The sequence below is a fragment of the Pipra filicauda genome, unplaced genomic scaffold, assembly GCF_003945595.2.
Source record: "Pipra filicauda isolate LSUMZ 115617 unplaced genomic scaffold, ASM394559v2 scaffold702_size143128_pilon, whole genome shotgun sequence".
Classification (NCBI taxonomy): Eukaryota; Metazoa; Chordata; class Aves; order Passeriformes; family Pipridae; genus Pipra; species Pipra filicauda.
Window position 1 is genome coordinate 80,106 of NW_024104868.1, and position 21,478 is coordinate 101,583.

At 39.0% G+C, this 21,478-nt stretch overlaps 1 long non-coding RNA gene across 1 annotated transcript; it reads left to right on the plus strand.

The window, feature by feature from the left end:
- The first annotated feature begins 984 nt into the window (after positions 1-984).
- LOC120324789 lies at positions 985-4,495 on the plus strand. Its single transcript, XR_005566371.1, has 3 exons — positions 985-1,042; positions 3,374-3,420; positions 4,415-4,495. It is a non-coding gene; the product is annotated as an uncharacterized LOC120324789 (long non-coding RNA).
- The last annotated feature ends 16,983 nt before the right edge of the window (positions 4,496-21,478 follow it).

Below are 21,478 nucleotides of genomic sequence, written 5' to 3' on the forward strand. Positions count from 1 at the left end.
AAGACTTTTGTAAGCATAAAAGACTTAATTGTTTGTGCTACGCATACTACAGAATGGTGATCTCTTTAGCTTTTTGAGAAATACAGCAGCTTATTCATGGTTCAGTATTTCCATAAAACTGTTTTTCCAATGATCTTTTGGTAATACAAGTCATAATATATGTCCCTTGTAAAAGATAGGAACACTGCTTGAGTCCCATATATTGATACCATAGTTATTAATGAAGCATTTACATTTACGCAAGTGTATACAATCATAGGGGTATCGCCAGCATCACCTCTGCAGGAGAAAGCAGAAGCTTTTGAAATGTTTTCAGTATCTTTAATGAGCTACACAGGACACAAGAGATCTGAAGTCTGCATGAACCTCCACTTGAGAAAACTATCCTACAAAACTCACTTTTCCGGTAAAACCTGTGGATTTGCTAAGCAAATAGCACTACTAGTCCTACTGTTGGGGCTCTGGCATTGTAGAAAGGGACAAGAGAGAACACAAGTCAGGGTATGTTAAACCTGTGATAGAACACAAGGTTCTAAAAACTTGTCATGGCTTTTACATCCCTGGGTAAACCCCGATATCAGGGCTGCGGAGTACTTTCCAGCCACCCCTGATACTCTCATTTTAGTTTTCTGACAGTGAGAATGGGTGTGCAGCCCAAAACTGAAGAGTGAACATCAGGTTATTTCTATATTTTCTGTCTTAACAGGCAACCAATTTCTCCCTGGGAACCAGTGACTCAAAGTGAGCTGTAACGTATCTGCATCACTGAAGAAGCCTTAGCAACAAGGAGAGGCTGAGGTGGCCAAAGCTTTGCTTTTCCTTGTCTGACTCTCAGGGCAGGCTCTCAACTTCAGCCTAACACCAGCATGCAGGAGAAACTCTCTTTTGCTCCTGGAAAGCTGCTGCATGGGGAGGAAGGATGGAGCCGGAGGGCTTCAGTTTCAGATTCAGCTACACAGCATGGCCTTGTTTAGATAATGTGTGCCTGAGCAGGTATATCAGCAGAGCCCATGGGAGCCCAGATTCACCACTGTCCTTCAGGGTAAGCCTGCTCTCTGCTGTCAAGAAAGGGATGTAAAAATGGAGTAGGATGTTTTCCAATTGTCTGTAATGTTGACTGGGTGAAATTTACTTAGGAACAACACTCTATTTTCCCTCTGCAAACTGTAGAGCTATTAATTAATACCAGCACTTTTCAGAGAGGTCTCAATTTTGCATTTAGTATTACATTAGAGGGAATATTAGGGGCCCCTGGTGGTCTAGTGGTTAGGATGCGGCGCTCTCACCACCGTGGCCCGGGTTCGATTCCCTGTCAGGGGACTTCCCCGGGTAGATGGAGCTCGTCAGCCCTGTAAGGCCATCCATCTAAGAGAAGATCACTCTAAACAAACCTACGTCCTGAGGACCTCGCTGCCACCGTCCAAGTTCACTCGGCCCCGGCAGATGAACCTCAGGATTAAAGGGTGGGCTCAGTTCAGCGCACACTGTATCTCACCTAAAAAAAAGAATCCACTGCGCAGGCTTGATGGGTAAAGACCTTTCCCAAATCTTTGTTCGCGAAGACTGGCCATGAGAGGGAATATTATTTGATAACCACTGAAGATAGAATAAGATAAGAATCTGAGTGGTACTGTTGCTTAAGCTGGTTTAGTTTTGGTTAAAGCAAATAGGATTTATCACATCAGAAATTACTGAATGGTGAGAGACTGAGATGAATCAAAATATTCCACAGGAAAACAGTATGAAGTAGCAGCCTGAAAACAGAACAGAATCAGAGAACTGGAGAATCACAGAATACCCTTAGCTGGAAAGGACCCATGAGGATCATTGAAGTCCAACTCATGACTTCACACAGAGCAACTGAAAAGATGAATCATATATTTAAAAGCGTTGTTCAAACACTTCTTGAACACCAACAGGCTTGGCACCCTGAGCACTTCCCTGTTGAGCCTGATTTAGTGCTTGACTATCTTCTCAATGAAGAACTTTTTCTTTCAGTATCTGATCTAGACTCTTCCTGACATAGCTTTAATCTATTCCCTTGTTTCCTATCACTAGACACCAGAAAAAAGAGATTGGCACCCCCTCTCTGCTTCCCCTCATGTAACAATGAGGTCACCCCTATGCCTCTGCTTCTCTAAAATAAACAAATATAGTAGTCTCAGCCACTAGTTGTAAGTCACATCCTCTACTCCTTTCATCATCTTTGTTGCCATCTTTTGGACACATTCTCATATTTTTATACCCTTTTTCCATTGTGGAGCCCAAAACTGCACACAAGAGGCCTCATCAGTACTGAGTATAACAAGACAATCACTTCTCTTGAGCACTTAGCTATATTTTACTCTATGTGTGTCAGGATATGGTTGACCCTTTGGGCTGTAAGGAAACATTCTTGACTCATACATAGCTTAACATAATTCAAAACTCCCAGTTCCCTTTCTACAGAGATGTCCTCCAGTCTCTTATCCCTCAATCTATACAACATTCAGGATTAGACCACTCCAGATGCAGAATCTGGCATTTGTCTTGTCAAATTTGATACAACTGGTGGTTGTCCAGTGTTCTAATCTCTCAAAATCTCTCTGTAAGACCTCTCTGCCCTCAAGGTAATAAATGGCTTCTCTTAATTCAATATTATTTGCAACTTACTTATTGTGCACTCAGTGACTTTATCCAGGTCATTGATGAAAACACTGAAGAGAAGTGAGCCCTGGGGAACACCAGAAGTTGCCCCATTTACTACCGTTCTTTGAGCCTGACTTTTCAGTTGGTCAAAATGTAAAAATACTTAGGTTGGAAGGGATCACTGAAGTTCATCTAGTCTTGTCTATCTTCAGCTTAGGGCATGTTCAGGTTGCTCAGAACCTTGTACCGTCAAAAATATCTAAGAAGATTCCACAGTGTTTTTGGACACTATCTTACAGGTCATATGTAGTTATCTTATGTGATGTCTTCATTAAGATAATAAATGGGTAAGCATGTGTTTCTTTACCTGCATTCATTAGACTTCTCACCTGCTGGTATGCAAAATGTTCTTGGCAGTAACTTGTTGTTACTTAAAGTATGTTATGCGGAATTTTGTCCCAATAAATAATTTGTTTCTCAGTGTTTCTTTCAAATAATTAATGCTTTTATTTTTTAAAAGCTGTCTATTTTTCTTTTCTTTTTTTCCTTTTTTTTCCTTTTTTTTTCCTTTTTTTTTTTTTTTTTTTAGATTTTCATTCTTTATTCACATAATCTTCTCTTGCATGGGTTTTGTACCACAATAGAATACAGATACACGATGTCCTCTCTGGGTTGTTGTATTTACATGCTTATTTACTGTATGATTTAGTGGTCACATAAAACTGTTTTTCACTTTTTTTTCTAGGCTCAAAGTGTTGTCCTCCTGAACCAGTTTCTCCAAACCCTGTAAAAGTAAGATTTTGAGTACTTATTTTTTTTCCCATATCTGGGTGATTTCTGGAAGCAGAATATAATGCCTCTTCCTAAAAATGTATACAATCATGAGGAAAAATCTTTGATCTGTAATAAACTTCCACGAGAAATATTAGATATGCTTGCTCACATTACATGGAAGAATTGAATGTTTAGGTACCCCTGTCCTGAGCAAATGGAATGACTTAAACAGTTCTAAAACCTAGGTCTCAAATTTTTTTTCTGTTAATCCCCCATTTGATCTATTTATGCTACTAGCTGTTAGCTAATTTCAATGATATTATGAAGTCATTTATGCAGGTATTTGTTAGAGGATATATGATAAATGAAGTTCTCACAACAACCTTCAAAACACTGGTGGCTGTAAAAAGATTATTTAAACCAAAGGACTGTGCTGAGTAAAGAACACGATAGGATTGTAAACTCAGAGAAACCCTCAGGGAAAGGGACTCTGTTTACTATATTTACAAAGGACCCGGTTCCAAGGCACAGGAGAAGAAACATAAACATTCACTGCCACAATGGATTAAAAAAGTCTCTTTGCAAATGTTAAGAACAGGTAGTAGTAGGTTTACAGGTCTCTTACATTGCTAATAAATTGAAAAGCAAATGGCTGCACAAACCTGGCTAAACCTTCTTTTTCTCTGCAGTTTGTGAAGGTTTATTTTAGCAATTTATATTTGTGGTTCTTAAATTCTGGAGAGGAGAAACTGAAAGAACAGGTGAATTTGGAATTTCAGTGTAGGTTGATGCAGGGTTACTTTGTAAAGAAATTCACACAGTACTGAAAGTAGAAAGAATTTCTTGGAACACACTTGAAATCTGAGATGCAATAATAAAATCTCCCAAAATATTTTTTTATGTTCTATATAATAAAGATAAAAGTAGTGGTCAAACCAGTTCAGAATGTAATTTGTCTAAAGCCTTGTTCCAATAGGATCAACAGTCTCAGACTGTTGCTTTTGCTTCCTAGGTGCTGGGGTACAGCAAAAAAATGAAGGACAAGATAGAAGCCATGGTGGTTTAAATGACATATGCAGCTCCTGGAGAATCCTATGGAAACAGCAAACATGAACAACAGAGACAGACAAGCACAGTTAGCTCATGCATCCTAGCCTAGGAGTGTTTGTGAAAATTTGGATATGTGCTTTCCATAATGTTGCCTGGATTGAATCAGGAACTGGATTCACTGTATGTGCTTCCCTATGAGAGAAAACGTTCTGCTTCTATTTGAGTCTCTCAACAAGACATACCTGAAAAGACTACTTCTGAGTCTGAGAATATTCCTGCTTCTGACAGTGTTCTGTTAGCATAGTGTAATCCAAGGAAACCATTTTTAAAAGAGAATGTTGCCTCATGTTTAGAGATACTATTTTGAATGCCAGAATTTACATGGAACAAATTGGGTCATTTCTATTTATGTCCCTAATTACACTGTATCTCTCAAATATTTCTCAGATAAAGAAATATGACCTAAAAAACCTGAACATGCATAGTCAAAAAAACCCAAAAAAACAAACAACCCCCCAAAAAAGGTGTTGGAAAAAGAGATCTTTTCAGTCACAACCCTGCCCAATACCACTGAAGTTAATGGGGTTGAAAAGAGTGTAAGTTAACTCAGACTTGGCCTTGTACGTTTTCAGTCCCTCATGACTTATAGAAAGAAATTATTTGATTTTTTTAAAAAACAAACTCTGACAGCTTGAGGTGGAAGCTAATGCCTCTTTTTCTGCCAAAATTCATATGATTTGTGACGGAAAAAGTATACTTCATAGGCTATGATGAAACTAAGTGCTCACTGGATGTCATACTGAATGGAATTGTATTCTCCAGATTGCTGTACAGTTAGCATAATATATAACAGCACATTTTCTCCCCTGTTATGTATTTTCCTGCACTCTGGCTGCTATATAAAAACCAAGTTTATTGTCTTACAATGTGAAAATCAATGTAGACAATCTTACAATCGTTGTTAGCCATCCAGAGGACAGGGATTTGTATAATTGCTGCGCAGTCTCATTGTCTATACTGTGAATATGCAAATCTCCATGCTCAAGCTGTTAGTGTAGGTCTTGACCCAAATGTATGAAGCACATTAAATATATAGAGACCCCTTTGAAATCAACGGAAACTGCTACCAAGCTCAACACATTTAAAAACCTTGCCATCTGGCCTGTCTGGTTCTTAGGCTTGAGGTGACAGTGACAGAAGTGTTCGCCAGAAACATACATTTTGTTTCTGCTTCTCTCCTTTTGGGCGAAAATACAAAAAATCCTGGACAAACATCAAAGACATGGAGTGACAAGGAGAAGTTCAGATACAGCTATGAAATAATGAACAAGTCATCTGGTTTTAAATTTATACATTAAAAGAAGACTAATATTTCCCACAATACTATTATTCACTCGACCTTTCCATTCATTTATATATGTTGGTAAAATATGTGTTCCCAGAACAACAAGCATGTATAAATGTAGACATTTATCCTTTTAAATCACTCTTTTGGCAGGAAGCAGGGTATCTGCTTTCTTATGGAAACTCATCTTGGTACCTCAGTTTGGGAGAGGAGGATGGAGGAAGGGAGGGCTGGGAAGCAAGGGAAGAAAACACTGAGGACGGAAGTTAGAATAGAAAGCCAGTGAATGGCCCACAGAAACAAAGTTCTAAACCCCTTTTATTCCCCTTGAGCAATTTGGCAAGTGTTTTTGTTTGTTTGCACATTAATTTTCTTGTTGTATTTACTTGTTAATAGCCACATCCTTTTCAGAAAAAACAATTTATTTAGCTTTTAGCCTCCAAATACATCAGATCTACAGTCTATTACTGTTTTAAAAACAGAAAACTCTCTTGAATTATCATTTTAAAAAAGTATTAAAAACTGGAGATGGTTGATAATGATTTCAGTGTTAACTAAACTCTTCAACAGTTTTGCAAGAGATGTTAAATGAATTGTATATTGCTGTGCAATTACAGTTATGTATGATGTTTATGAATAATGTAAGATACGTATAATATGTGATTGATGGTACTATATTGCTCTTTCAAGGCTTAAAGCACCTTTTTGTTCTTAAGAAACCATAGAATCATAAAATGGCATGTATTGGAAGGGACCTTAAAGATCATCTAGTTCCAGGCACCCTGCCATGGGCACAGACACCTTCCACTAGACCGGGTTGCTCAGAGTCCCATCCAACCTGGCCTTGAACACTTCCAGGGATAGGATACTGTCTTTCAATCTGAAACCATTCCTCTTTATCATATCACTACATGCTCTCGTAAAAAGTCCCTCTCCATCTTTCTTGTAGGCTCCCCCCAGGTACTGGAAGGCTGCAATTAGATCACTTTGATGCTTTTCTGTTCTCCAGGCTGAACAAATCCAATTCTCTCAGCCTTTCCTCGTAGGAGAGGTGCTCCATGCCCCCGATCAACTTAGTGGCCCTCCTCTGGACTCGCTCTAACAGTTGGATATCCTTTCTGAGTTGGGAACCTCAAGCCTGGATGCAGTGCTCCAGATGGGGTCTCACAAGAATGGAGTAAAGGAGCAGAATCACCTCCCTCAACCAGCTGGCCATGGTGCTTTTGATGCAGCCCAGGACATGATTGGCTTTCTGGGCTGCAAGTGCACATTGCTGGCTCGTGTCTAGCCTCTCATCCACCCCCAAATGCTTCTCTTCAGGGCTGCTCTCCATCGGTTCATCCCCCAGCTTGTATTGATACGGGAGTTGCCCTGACCGAGGTGCAGCAGTTTGCACTTGGGTTTGTAAAACTCCGTAAGATTTCCACAGACCCACTTCTCAAGCTTGTCCAAGTCCCTCCAGATGGCATCTTGTCCTTCAGGTTTCTCAACTGCGCTACTCAACTTGGTGTCATCTGCAAATTTGCTGAGGGTACACTCGATCTCCTTGTCTATATCTTTAATGAAGATATTTGTGCTGGTTTAAAGGTAAACCGGCATGAGAAATGAACCCAACTCAAAAGAGATTATAAGTCAGAGTTACAATTTAATAACAATAATACAATAAATATGATTATACAAACAAACAATTGGTTTTAACCCATTAAACCCAGATGTATAAACCAGCACTCTTGGGGCATGAACAGAGTGGTGTTCGTTGGCCCCTGTGCTGAGCCCCACATGGTCCCCCTGAGTCCAAAGTAAAAGGAAAGGAAAACCTGTTGGTGGGAATGCTGGTCGCAGTCTGGTCGAGAGTGGTGGTTGCAGTCTGGTCGAGGTTCTGGTCCTCCTCTGAATCTGATGAGTGGGCCTAGAAGTCCCAAGACCACAAGATTATATACACTCAGGTTCGAGTAGGAATGCCCAGTACCTCCCCCAGGGTGGGGAGTTCCACAATGGGTGATTGTGAGTCGTGTGATATTTTTGGAATCCTTGATGGCCCATTAGCAGACATGACCCCTCAGGCTGGGTGTGGAGGTGCTAATGACTCCCTGGAGGGCAGTTATCACACCTGAGTCATCAGTGTGAGGATAGGAACATCCTCCTGTCTCACAGGCTTCTTAACACCCAGCTTATAGCCTGAGGGGTCAGGTGTGCTCTGGGCAGTTGCTGCAAATGGTCCATTGTTAACAGTTCCTGAGAAATGATATAGAGAGTGTAGAATACACAGTTTGGGTTACACCCACACAGTGATGAACTGGTCCCGGCTGCTCTAACTAGAAAAATATTAAATAAAACTGGTCCCAATACAGACCCCTGAGGGACAGCACTTGTTGCTGATGTCTACTGGGACTCTGAGCAATTGACACCTACCCTCTGGATGCCACCATCCAACCACTTTCTTATCCATCTAACAGTCCACACATTGAATCCGTCTCTCTCCAATTTAGAGAGAAGAATGTTAGTGACTGTGTCAAAGGCTTTACAGAAGTCCACATAAAAGACATCTCTAGCCATTCCCTTGTCCACTGTTGTAGTCACTCCATTAGAAAAGGCCACTCAGTTGTTCAGGCAGGACTCGCCTCTAGTGAAGTTGTGCTGGCTGTCTCAAATCCCCTCACTGTCCTCCATGTGCAGAAGCAGAGCTTCTAGGAGGATCTGTTCCATGATCTTCCCAGGAACAGAGCGGAAGTTGAGAGGTCTGTAGCTCCCAGGGTCCTACTTTCTTCCCTTTTTAAAGATGGGTCTAGTCTACACCTGGCTGCCAAGACTTTTCAGTTGTCATGGAGAGTGACTTGGCAATTACATCAGCCAATTCCCTCAGGACTGTAGGATGCATCTCATCGGATCTCACAGATTTATTTTATTACTTATTATTTGTTTATTACTTGCAGTAGAAGGATACTGTGTGATACATCATTGTCTTTCAGGGATATGAGTGAGGTAAGGAAAAAAGTTAGGCCTCTAAACTTTAAGAAAGCAAACTTCCAGCCCTTTGGGGAGATAGTCAACAGCATTCCCTGGGAGACTGACTTCGGAGACAAGGGAGCAGAACAGAGTTGACAAATTTTTAAGGAAGTCTTTCACTAAATGCAAGATCTGACAATACCCAGGAACAAGAAATCCGGCAAAAAAGACAAAAGACCGGCACGAGTAGGGAACTGCTGGTCAAACTAAGAGGAAAGAAGCAAATGCACAGGCAGCTGAAGCTAGGGCAGATGACCTGGGAAGAGTATAGAGATGAAGTTTGGTAGGGATATGGTGAGGAAGTCCAAGATGAAGCTGGAACTTAACCTGGCAAGGGACTTAAAGAACAACAGGAAGGGCTTACGTTAACCAGATATGTTAACCAGAAAAGGAAAGGTGAATATCTTCAGGCTATGTGTGAATTGCCCCATTGCTTCCCTGAAGGGGAGTTATCACAGTTGAGTCATTTGTATAAGGACAAAGAAACCTACTCCACCTTGCACAGTTTGCCTCTCTCCTTATCTTGTTCAACACCCAGTCTGAGGTGGTGGCTAAGCACATCCTCAGCACCTGGGAGACTACTTTGCACATCATCAGCTTGCACCTTGACTGTCTGAGTCATCAGCATTCCAGTCTCTCAGACTTGTAGACACATTTTTTTCCTGGGATAACTGGACGATAGTACCAACTTTATCTTATCTCAAGTTCTTGTCACAGTACAAATTAGTAGGCATATTCAGGAAGGGGTTTTGGTGAGCAGTTGCTTTCTAGGAGCATGCAGCAGCTTCCAGCTATTCCTGTTTGTTGCCTGTGTTGTGTGCATTGGTGTAAAGGCACCTCAGTTGGGCTGATGGCTATGTTGGCTTCCTATAGGATCACCCCTTAATTTCTTTGAGATATTTACCTGGTGCTTCCATGTTGGCTTCTGTTACCTCAGAAGTCTCTGTAAGACTGCAGTGTGGCTAGCACAGTTTGGAGTAATTGGGAGTGGGCCCTTGCTATAAATCTGTCCCTCTAAGCCTGTCATCCCACAGCTTGCCAAGTGCAAACTCAATATCGTGCTCCTCCCCCATCACATGTAGTTTAAAGCTCTCTCAATGAGCTCTGCTGGTTCCATTCACTGTTAACTGTGTACTTCAGAGTTTTCGATCTTGTGAGCCAAGCTGTCCTTAAACAGGTGGATCTAACCGTAATTCACGAGTGCTTGTCTCAGGAAACACAACTTATCCGTGAATTTGATGCCTGTTCAGAAATGGGTGTACAAGCATGCCAGTGTATATGTGCAGATATTTTTGTGGTGAAACCCTCCAAGGCTCCTTGGGAAGAGAGGGAGAAGAAGATTGGTCGGTTGCTTCTGTTTCTTGGCTTTTAAACTGTTCATCAGAAAGAAATTAGAAGGCAATACTGAATTAGTTCATTATAGTTCATTGTAATGTGTTCACCTACATTAAATTATGGCAAAGGCTGTTGCCATCCTAGTCAGAGGAACAATTTCTGTTTTCTTGCTCCTTTATAGAAGGAAATAGGTAATTTTCCATGTGGTAACAGGACTGGAAATAGTGCCGTCCTTGAAAAAAATGAGACAGTTCATGTCCTTCCTTTTTAAGTGTGAAACCTCAGTGGTTAATGGTTAAGTCTGCTGATATGCTTTCCAAGTCATTGAGCTTTTTAATCTAAACAAGAAAGGTACATTTATAGGGCAGTACTGAACCATGAGTGTATGCATTCCTCTGGTACTTACTCTGCAAATTTTCTGGAAACATGAGAGTTCTAGAGTTGAACTGAAAGTGCAGATTAGATTATCTGATTTTGGGGCAATGAGGTTGTCTTTACAAGGCTTTGAGAATGTTCAGAGATTTCTCCAGTTTCTCAAGAAAAATATCTGAATAGTAACGGTGTTCATAAAAAGTACTGCCTCTTCACAGCTGATAGACCTGACGCCCTATGTCATTGCTAATCATTACCATCATCTAGCTGCAATTTTCATGGTTGAATCCAGCCTTTTGATGAACTTTACTATTAATCTTTGATCTACTTTGAAATGGCTGATCACAGTCATAAACTTAACTCTAAGAATTGCTGTCAATGATTTTATCACACCCTGAAATGAAATAGACTGTTTTTTTAATAACACCTTCTAATACTTTCGTTAATGCATCTGTTAAGCACCTTGAATTTCAATACAATTTCAGTTTGATCTGATAATCTGAACAAGGTGCTGGTTGAAATGAATTTCTGATTGGCGCTTGGCTCACATTCCCAGAATATACAATGACCATTCTATCAGAAGTATAATTTTAAACCCTCTTTGAACTTCTGTGATACCCAGGTTTATATTATGTTCTTTCTGAAAATGTAAATGTGGTGGTTGATTCTGTTTCTCCTTCGTACCTTGCAATTATCTTGAATTCTTTACCAATTATACTCAATCAGATGCTGCATTGAGTGCAGAAGAGATTTCAAGACCTGGCTCACAGTTATTTCTCATTATTATAATCAAAAGACTGTGTTTTGTGATGAGCTCCATACTTTCAAATGGAGTTTGGGAAAAAGGACTTCTCATTTGTAGACAAAATTCAGCATCAAGAATTTCTGGTCTTTCACAAGTTACTTCTGATTAGATTTTGATTTTTCATAAATTTAAGTTGTTTGTTTTAAATAATACTTGAATGTTTAATTTTGACTATGTATTATGTATGTGAAAAGTCCTCAGTGAAATTACCAAGTTACCTGTAGCTGATCTTAACTGGGAAATAAACTTTTACAAAAGAGATGAAACATCCACACACACCAACACAGTAGGAGTATTTGATTGCCACTGAGGTTTGATTTGTGTTTGGTTTTTTTTTATTCTAGTAGTATGGAATACTATATAAGTGAATTTTTTTTCCTGCTATCCTTATATAATATTTTATGGAAGCTTGTGTAATTTATAAAACTAGCCCAGACAGTGACAGAGGAATTGGATTATTAGCATTTAACTCTGGCTACATGACATTTCAGCTTTTACCTTCTTATATGTCCACAAAGGTTTGCTTCTGGTCTTAGAAGACATGCAGAAAGCACTCTTATATCAAAGAATCAAGTACTGGAGAGAATCTCAAGAAGATCTTGAGATCTTCATCTGCTTAACCTCCCTGAATGAACCTAGATCCATGTAATTTCTAACAGACATTTTTCCAACCTGTTTTTATAACTCCTAGTGCCAGACACTTCACGACTTCGCAGAACAACTTATGCTAGTAATTCTATATTTGTGCAGCTAAAGGATGCTTGCTTGCTTTATTTGAAACTATGCTCACCTTTTCTTCCATGCTTCCTATGGCCCTTTTATGTTTACCTGCTTTATCCTGCAGTCATGTCATGTAGTTCTCAACACCTTTAAAGCACAGAGTAGCTAAGTGTCAGTAGAGGCTTTGCTGAATACACTGAGGGCAATTCTTTACATAACAACCTATGTCAGAGCTTACTCATATAGAACTTCTGATCAATTGTTGTTATGAAATCATTTTCTCCATATTATCTGGTCAGTTATTGCAGATCCTGCCTAAGTTTGTGCCAGGTAGCTAACTTAATGAATTATCAAGTCTGTGTAATTCATGAATTTACTCTTGATGAATTCATTATGGATAGCTTCACGTACTGGATTCTATTTTTTTCAGACTGGTTCTCAGGTATGTCCAGAAATTCTTCAGGTTTGCTTTATGTTTAAACACTATTCTCCAGCATATTTATATTGTTATCTGTGAATTTGTATTAGGTTTGTATGGGAAGGTTTCGGTGGCAGAGGAGCTACAGATGTGGCTTCTGTGAGCAGCTGATAGAATTTTCTCCCATGTCTGATAGAATCAATACTACACAGATCCAAGACAGTCCCACTGATGGCCAAGACTGAGTCCAACATCAGCCTCTGGGATAACATATTTAAGAAGGGGGAAAAAGTTATTTTGCAGAAAAAATTGGGGCCAGAGAGGAGGGAGAATGTGTGAGAATAACAGCTCTGCATATACCAGGGTCAGTGGGGAAGAAGGGGGAAGAAGAGCTTCAGGTGCCAGAGCAGAGAGTCCCCTGAAGTTTGTGGTGAAGACCATGGTGGGGAAGTCTATTCCCCTGCAGTCCATGGAGATCCACAGGGGTGGATGTAACCAAAGGATGCTGTGGCCCCATGGGAAATCAGTGCTAGAGCAGGCTCCTGACAGGGGCTGTACCCTGTGAAGATAAGATCCCACAGCGGAACAGGTTTGTTGGCAGGACTTGTGACCCCATGGGGGATCTATGCTGAATGACTGAATCCTGTGGCATGGACCCACACTGGAGCAATTTGGGAAGGACTGCATCCTGTGGGAAGGACTCATATCGGAGAAGTTCATGGAGGACTGTCTCCTGTGGGAAGGACCCCATGCTTGAGCAGGGGAAGAGTGTGAGAAGGAATAAGACAACGCTGATGAACTGACCATAACTTCCATTCTATATCTCCCTGTACCACTCAGGAGAGGAGGAAGAGAATTCAGGAATGATGTCGAGCCCAGGAAGAAGGGTGGGGTGGGGAGAAGATGTGTTAAGATTTGCTTTTATTTCTCATTACCCTACTCTGATTTGATTGGTAATAAATTTAATTAATTCCCCTGTGTCGAGTCTGTTTTGTCTGTGATGGTAATTGGTGAATGATCTGTCCCTACCCTTACCTCGACCTATGGGCCTTTCACTGTATTTTTCTCCACCTGTACAGAAGAAGAGGGGGAGTGATAAGAGCTGCTCTTGAGCACCCAGTGTCCAGACACATTCAATCCACCGCAGAAGATAAGTAAACGTATCTTTACTATTACAGCACATACATACCATTCATAAAATTGTGAGTAGGTACAGATCCAAGACAGCTAACACATGCAAAGTATCTTTTAATTTTTGACACTGTTAGGATTTTTCAGACGTCTTTGAACACATAATATATATAAACAGATGAAACATTCCCAGGCCGTATGAGAAAATAGCAAGGAATATTGGGTCAAAATAATCTTACTGAAGTCAAGACAGTTGTTACAATTATTTCTCCTATTTTTGTTTCGAAAAAGACCAGACACACTTTGAAAAACTTGAGCAGTTTTGAACTCCCCCTTTTTTTTTTTTGAAACTGCATACGTGACTGTTCATCTGTCATTATCCTTCAAGATTTTTCACAAGATTTTTTTCAATTTACCCCCATATTTTTCTCAGTTCTAGAGTTGGAATGATGAATCTGCAATTTTGTAACTTTCTTTTACTCTTTTTTTGGAAGATAAGAACCATGGGTGCTTTTCTTCAGACTTCAAAGTGTTCTGTCTTTACACATTCTCAACATAATCTTTAACGGTTTTAGTGAGCATCACCCAGTTTACTAAATGTGTATGATAAAATTAATTAATATTTCTTAATTATCTCAGTTTTTTACTCAATGATTTCTGCCAGCTCTAGTTCATATGTCACAGAAGGAACATATATATGCATACACTTATCTTAAATTTCACAGGATTAATTCACAAAATTGTATGGTACCAAATAAGATAGTGATTCTGCAGTTTTAAAAGCTTCAGTACAGATTCATTGTGATGGAATGTTGACTGACAATTACATTGTGTTTCTGTCTTCCTGCTTCATTTTCCAAAGTACTGATGTATGTATAAACTACATAAAACTTTGAAAGACATATGTTAAAAGAATAATTCAACAGTGTCTTAGTCTGTGCAATGATTTCCTATTAATTGGTTTATTATAGCAAGTTCATTTAGGAGGGATATCACAGATGCTTGCCATTAATATGACTACTAAAAGCACAGCAAAAATGTGACATTAGATGTATTCACAGCTAGAGGAGAGTAAGATAACTTGCATATCAAAAAAAAATACAAAAGATAAAAGATGAAACAAACGTTCACTGCCAAAAAATATATTTTATATGTGTGCAAGTGGACAATATACGTCCAGGTGTAAAGTCCATGTAAGAAATTTCATAGCCACATGAAATTGTGTATTCATCATGTACCTTGGGCTTGCTAATCTGTCTTCTGCTCATTAATTCATCTTTCTTAAAATTAATTTTGACATTCTAAACTCCTAAGTATACTCAAACAGCTGTCACTTTTTAAATAAAATTCCTAGAGAAATGTTTTCTTTCCTACAGCAAAATCATGTGGGAATGCACCCAGGCTGGACAAAACTTCATCTTGGACCAGGAACAGGTCTGAGTTCCAATACTTATGATTTCTCAGGGCTAGTACAAGGGTTTTATGTACTTGGAAAGCTAAATATTGCAGATTTTCAAACATAAGTAAACACTTAAAATTCTAAATTTTTTTCAAATAAAATTGTCACCTCATTAGTCTGCCTTTTCATAAGTGGCAAAATATGTACCCAGTTGAGAAAAGTAAACCCCGACACTATTTGAAATGTTGAGATAGAAGATAGATAGATGGATGGATAGATAGATAGATAAATGGATAGGGAGATCGATAGATAGATAGATAGATAGACAGAGAGATAGATAGATAGATAGACAGATAGATAGACAGATAGATAGACAGATAGATAATCTTTGCAGATTTCTCAGATCTGGATCATTTTCTATTGTTTAGTATTTAATAAATTCATCTACCTTTATTAATGTCTTTAAGGTCCTCGAACTGCATGTACACTAAATTAATTGTAGGTGAAATCTTTTCTGTATTTGAAAGACCAAATTCTGGAATAAGTTTAAGAAAACATGCTCTGTTTGGATATGTTGAAAAAGTAATTTCTGCCAAACTAGTTACACCTAAGTCAAGCAAATAAGGTAGAACTTTCTTTCAGACTCTGTAAGTGTCAGTATGCCAGATAATAGCATTGTTTCTGCAGTACATATGAAGAACATGAGTATGTATTTGATTTCACTATAAACTATAATTTTTAAGTTAATCAAAGTAACTGTCCTGTGTATTTCAGTTCTGGGCCAAAATAAAGAAATCAAAAAAACCTGTCACAGTTCTGTATCATTGGAACCAAGAATTCAACAGCAAAGAAACACCTACCACAAGCCAATATAGCAGAGCCATGGCAGGTCTGTTTTAACTGAAATGCACCTGCAAACCCCTTTGCTAGGTGTGTGTATAGTAATGGGAGAGGAAAAACATTAGCCAGTTTGAACTCATAGTTTAGGAGACATGTTGTATTTACAGCTGCTGCTTCTCTGAGGAAATATCTGACTCAAACAGCAAGAGAATCACAATATTATGGTTAAAGATGGTACAAGTCCCATTGATTATCTTAAATATCTTCTTCCCCTCCCCCCTTATATTGTTAGATTTTTCTAGATGTTTTTTATAAGAATGCACGGCTACGCAATAACATTGGAAGAATATTTGTCACAGAGCAGAAGTTTTACTGATATTCCATATGAATACTTTCTAAACATCTACCTCCTGTAACACCACCATAAGCTCCAACAGGAATGGAATGCAAGAGAATTCAATCAGTACACAGCCTAAACTCCAGGATGAATAGTTTTCTTTAAATTTGGATATCTGCAAGAACACCACCAAACACAACCCTAGTATTCATCTAAAAGGAACATAGGTATCTGGAAATACCAAAATGAATATTTTTCTCTCAAAATATCAGGAAATTTATTTTGTTAAAAATAAATTGTTATTTGTCTTACAAGCTCTTGATTCTAAGACCTGAAGCTAGTAAAACGTATATTTCCCTGCTATCTTACAAAGCTTCTTTCTTCTAGCTTTTTTCAAGCTGCTGAATAGCAGGTCATTTGAGCAATGGAACTTTATTTTGTTGGATTTGAGGTCCTCATTCAAGGAGTGATGCTTTAAAAACTTTTGTTACAAGGTTTTCTTATTAAAAAATATTGTGCAATTTTGCTAAATTTATGTTCATTTTAAAAAAAATAAACCATTTGTTACTGATCATTCCTCAGGGGCACTCACAGCTTTTCTATGCCCTGTTTTGAGCTCTTCTGTATGTCCTCAGGAACCTTGCCTGTAACATAGTGGTAACATCTGACTGGGCTATTTAGGAACAGGATAAGGATTTCACTGTGCTATGTTGAATATTTTGAATTTGTACACATCCTCATCTACTCTGTGTGAAGAGCAGTTTCTAAAATCAGCAGACTGAATTTGTCCATTGAAAAACAACTAATGCAAGCCATAACACAGGTTTAAAATACACGCTGCATATTGATACTAATAATGGTAATACAGAAATGAATTATATTTTGCTTTCCTCAAATAGAATATATGTGAACTGAATATTGAAAGGCTATTTAATTACATTCATTAGCACTATTTACATGGGCTAATGCTATATATAATTGAAAAATGGAAATTAAAAGTTGGGTTTCATAGTCACATGGATTAAATTAAACTATAAATTGTTCACACTAGCTGAAGTCTTTCTTTACTTTCAAAATACGACAGAAAATTAATCAAGCCACACTTGTATGTTTATATCTTAGCTAGATTTGTCTCAAGAACTCTCACTAACCAGTGCAGGTAGGTGATTGATAAATCGGTAACTCTTGAGTCTGTGTCTCCTGAGAATGTATTTTCACATTTTATGATTTCCTTTATATTTCCTCAGAAGAAAAAGTTGTTGTTGTATTCCCTCATCCTGTCAGTCTAAGAGTTCTCTAAAGTAGATCTCTTTATTTATCACAGTGTTCACCCAATATATTATTACCTTTGGGCACTGTATCTCCACTGTTTACAGAGAAAAAGGATATAAAGATCTCAGATAATAAAGGAAAACTTGGAGACACTGAGTTTATTTGTTTGTCATGATTGCATCAAATCCTACAGAATAATTTCAAATGCTGTTCCCATACACACTGGAATATAACAAAAGTTAGGAATCTCAGGTATTCTTTGGGGTACGGTGACTATCATTCTGTAGAAATTTTCCTTGTGTTTTATGTAATTCGTATGTGCAATTCCATCTAAACAAATCAGTTGTGTTTTGCATTTCACTTTATCATTTATAGGGTATTCAGGGTTCGTCACAGTTTAGTTTGCCATTTCACCCTAGTCATTTTCCCAACAAACTGCTATCCTCTGCCAACAAGAATTTGATCTGAGGAATGTTTTAAATAAAAAGTCATATTTCAACCACTAAATGTTTCTGAAACTTCCTTCTCAATGTTTCTTTCACGTGAAATCTCATGCTTTTCAGAATTCACTCTAATCTGTGCCTTGGCACTTGATTATGTGCCAGGATTTCCTTCCTGACAATTATACTTCCTTTGCTGTTCAGGAAACAGGTCACAAGCAAATATTTCAGGAGGCAGACTGGAAACACAAAAAAGGTTCGTCCTTCTTGGCAGGATGCAGTTAGACTGTAGACTTCACTGTCACAGGTATTTAGGTTGCTTAAGGACTCCATAGGTACAAAAAGTATTTAGACAAATTCCCAAATGAAAAAGACAAAGAGGGCTGTCAGGCAGTGTGACATAATTTCTGCTTCAAAAATGGAAAATAGGTAGTGTTCCTGGGGCACTGTCAGTAAATGTTGCCTTTGATCTCCCATTTGGTTTTAAGCATATGATTTTCCCACTGTCAGAGTACTTTGTTAGGATCATATCTCAGTTAGGAGATATATATATAAAAATACAGCTCTCATTGGCTTTTTTTGCTATATCCAGATTTGCTCATCTCAACATAGGCATTTCCTTTGACTAACTTTCACTGTGGCCAAAAGTGGATTTTTCTTAGCGACCTCCTTATGGTATTCCTCTTCAAAATAACTTTTCTCTTTTTTCACCCTTAACTATACCACTTGTACATTTCAGTACTGCAGGAATTTTTGTTCCACTGATTTGCAGCTCATATATTAGTGCTAATTCTAATGTAAACACATGCACCATCCCATTATAAGGAAGTGGACTGCTGTTCATCAGACCCTGAAGTCTTTTCAGATTTCTTTCAATTTAAAAATACTTTAATAAGAGAAGCAAATTTGAATACATTTGTGATTAGAGATGAAAAATATGACTCTGTATGCTGGGATTTTTTTCACTTCAGCAATTTGTGGCCCTCTATTTCCCCATGTAATATATCAGAAAACAAAGCTATCCCGTGTGCCTGTGGTTTAATCTTATCCTTGGCATGAACAGATCCCATAGCCAAATATTCAAAAATAAAGTTTCACTTCTTCCCTAGTGGTTGTATGCTGACAAATGCATTATGATCCATTTGTATAAATGGTCTTCAAGTAGCTGTCACTAAGATCTATGTTTAAACATTGCAATTAAACTTCCTAAGCAGATCAGATTACAAGAGCAAACTGTCAAAGAAAGGAAGTTATCAGGTAAGCAAAAATTTTTCTGTGTCTTCCATGGTCACAGGGAACGGTTACATCTTTGCATTCCTAAAGCGGTAGTTTCTCAGTCTAGAGAGAAAGAACTAATTATGGAGAACAATGCTGTTTTGGAAGATCAGTGTGGGTATGTTAAACATTTTGGTAGAAGCAGCATAGATATTTTTAAAACGTCGAAGAATAAGAATTGAGAGTGTTGAAATGGTGCTTGCATTGCATATGTGCACTGCTCCAACTGGTGCTTGATATCTCCAATACTTTGTTATTTCAAACTGGCAATCTATCTAGCTCTAGAGATGCTTTTTAGATGGATTTATGTTTTAATTACTCTCCAGGTTTACCCTCACACATTATCTTGTGTCACAGGTGTAGCACTCAATCTTAACTGAGTGTATGTAATTTGAATCAGATCCCATCTTGTCTCTTACAACTATGGCAAACTGACTCTGAGCCAATGTTCTGTGGGCAAGTGCCAACTGCCAGTTCATCACCTCTCTAAATACTGAGTAATTTGCATGACTACTGAGATGGTGAAATAATCTCAGAGGATGAGAAGCCAGAAATGTGAGGTATTTATAGATGGGCATGATGACAGTTTTTAACAGGCTGTACATATCCGACCCTAGGACAAGCCTACACAAAAGACCTGGTTAGAGAAGTGGCACTTTAATGACATCTGTCCAGGTCTAACATTATTTGTTATGTGCAGGGAAAACAAGGCAAGGTATAGACAATTGTCATGGGGAAGGGATATCAAAAGTTCTTGGACTATACTTGCCAGAATGGAGAGACAGACCAAATATTCTGTGAGCAGCTGGGAGGAGTCTCATGATCACTCGACCTCGTTCTCATAGGTGACTTCAACTTAGGAGATGTCTGCTGGAAATGTAACACAGCAGAGAGGACACAGTCCAGGAGGTTTCTGGAGTGTGTGGAAGGTAACCACCTCACACAGTTGGTGAGGGATCCATCTGAGGAAGGTGCCCCAATGGACATGTTTGTTGTGAACAGAGATGGACACGTGGGTGATGCGATGGTTGGAGGTCATCTTGGGCACAGTGACCATAAAATGGCAGTTTTTTTATTCTCAGAGAAGTTAAGGAGTGGATTCAGCAAAACTACTACCTTCTTCTGAAGGGCAGACTTAGGCCAGTTTAGGAGACTAGTTGACAGATTCCCTTGGGAGGCAGCTATGAATGGCAAAACAGTCCAGGAAAGTTGGACATTCTTTAAGAAGAAACTCCTAAAGGCTCAGAAGGCTCTCCCCTAAAGGGACAGAAGATATTGAAAGATGAGCTATTGGGGAAGTAAGCAGTTTGACTGAACAGAGAACTTTGGCTGGAACTGAGGAATAAAAGCTGCAGTAAGTGACCTGAGGGTCATGGTCAATGGTAAATAGAATGTGAGTGAGCAATATGCCCTGACAGCCAGGAGGGCTGACTGTATCCTGCAGTGCATCAGGAACAGCATCACCAGCTGGTCGAGGAAGGTGATTGTCCCACTCTGCTCTGCACTGGTGTGATCTCATCTCTAAACCTGTGTGCAGTTTTGGACACCACAGTCTGTGAAAGAGATAAAGTTATCAGAAAGTGTCCAAAGAAGGGCTACAAAGATGGTAAAGGGTTTTGATGAAGGATATGCTCAATACAAGAAGTGGCTGATGGCACATGGCTTCAGAGCCTGGAGAAGAGAAGACTGAGGGGAGATCTCATTGCAGTCCACAGCTTCCTCATGAGGGGAAGAGGAGGGGCAGGCACTGATCTCTTCTGTGTGGTGACCAGTGACAGGACCTGAGGGAATGGCCTGAATTTGTGTCAGGAGAGGTTTAGGTTGAATATTAGAGAAAAGTTTTTCCCCCAGAGGCTGGTTGGGCACTGGAATGGGCTTCCCGGGGAAGTGGTCACAGCACCAAGCCTGACAGAGTTCAAGAGGCATTTGGACAATACTCTCAGTTACATGGTGAGATTCTTGGGTTTTTCCTATGTAGGGACAGGACTTAGACTCAATGATCTTTGTAGATCCCAACTCAGGATATTCTATGCCTCTGTGAGAGTTTATGACCTTTGGAAAAAGTGGCAGGCAACTCAGAAGGAACACAGGAATGTCACAAGGTTATGCAGGAAGAAAATTAGGAGGACCAAAACTTGAGTAGAACTTGATCTGGCTACTGCCATAAAAAACAGTAAGAAATGTTTCTTTAAATAGATTAGAAACAAAAAGAGAATCTTCATCCATTATTGGATGTGACGGGAGGTATAGTGACAAAAGGTGAGGAAAATATTGAGGTACTTAATATCTTATTTGCCTCAGTCTTTAACAGGAAGAACAGTTGTTCTGTGA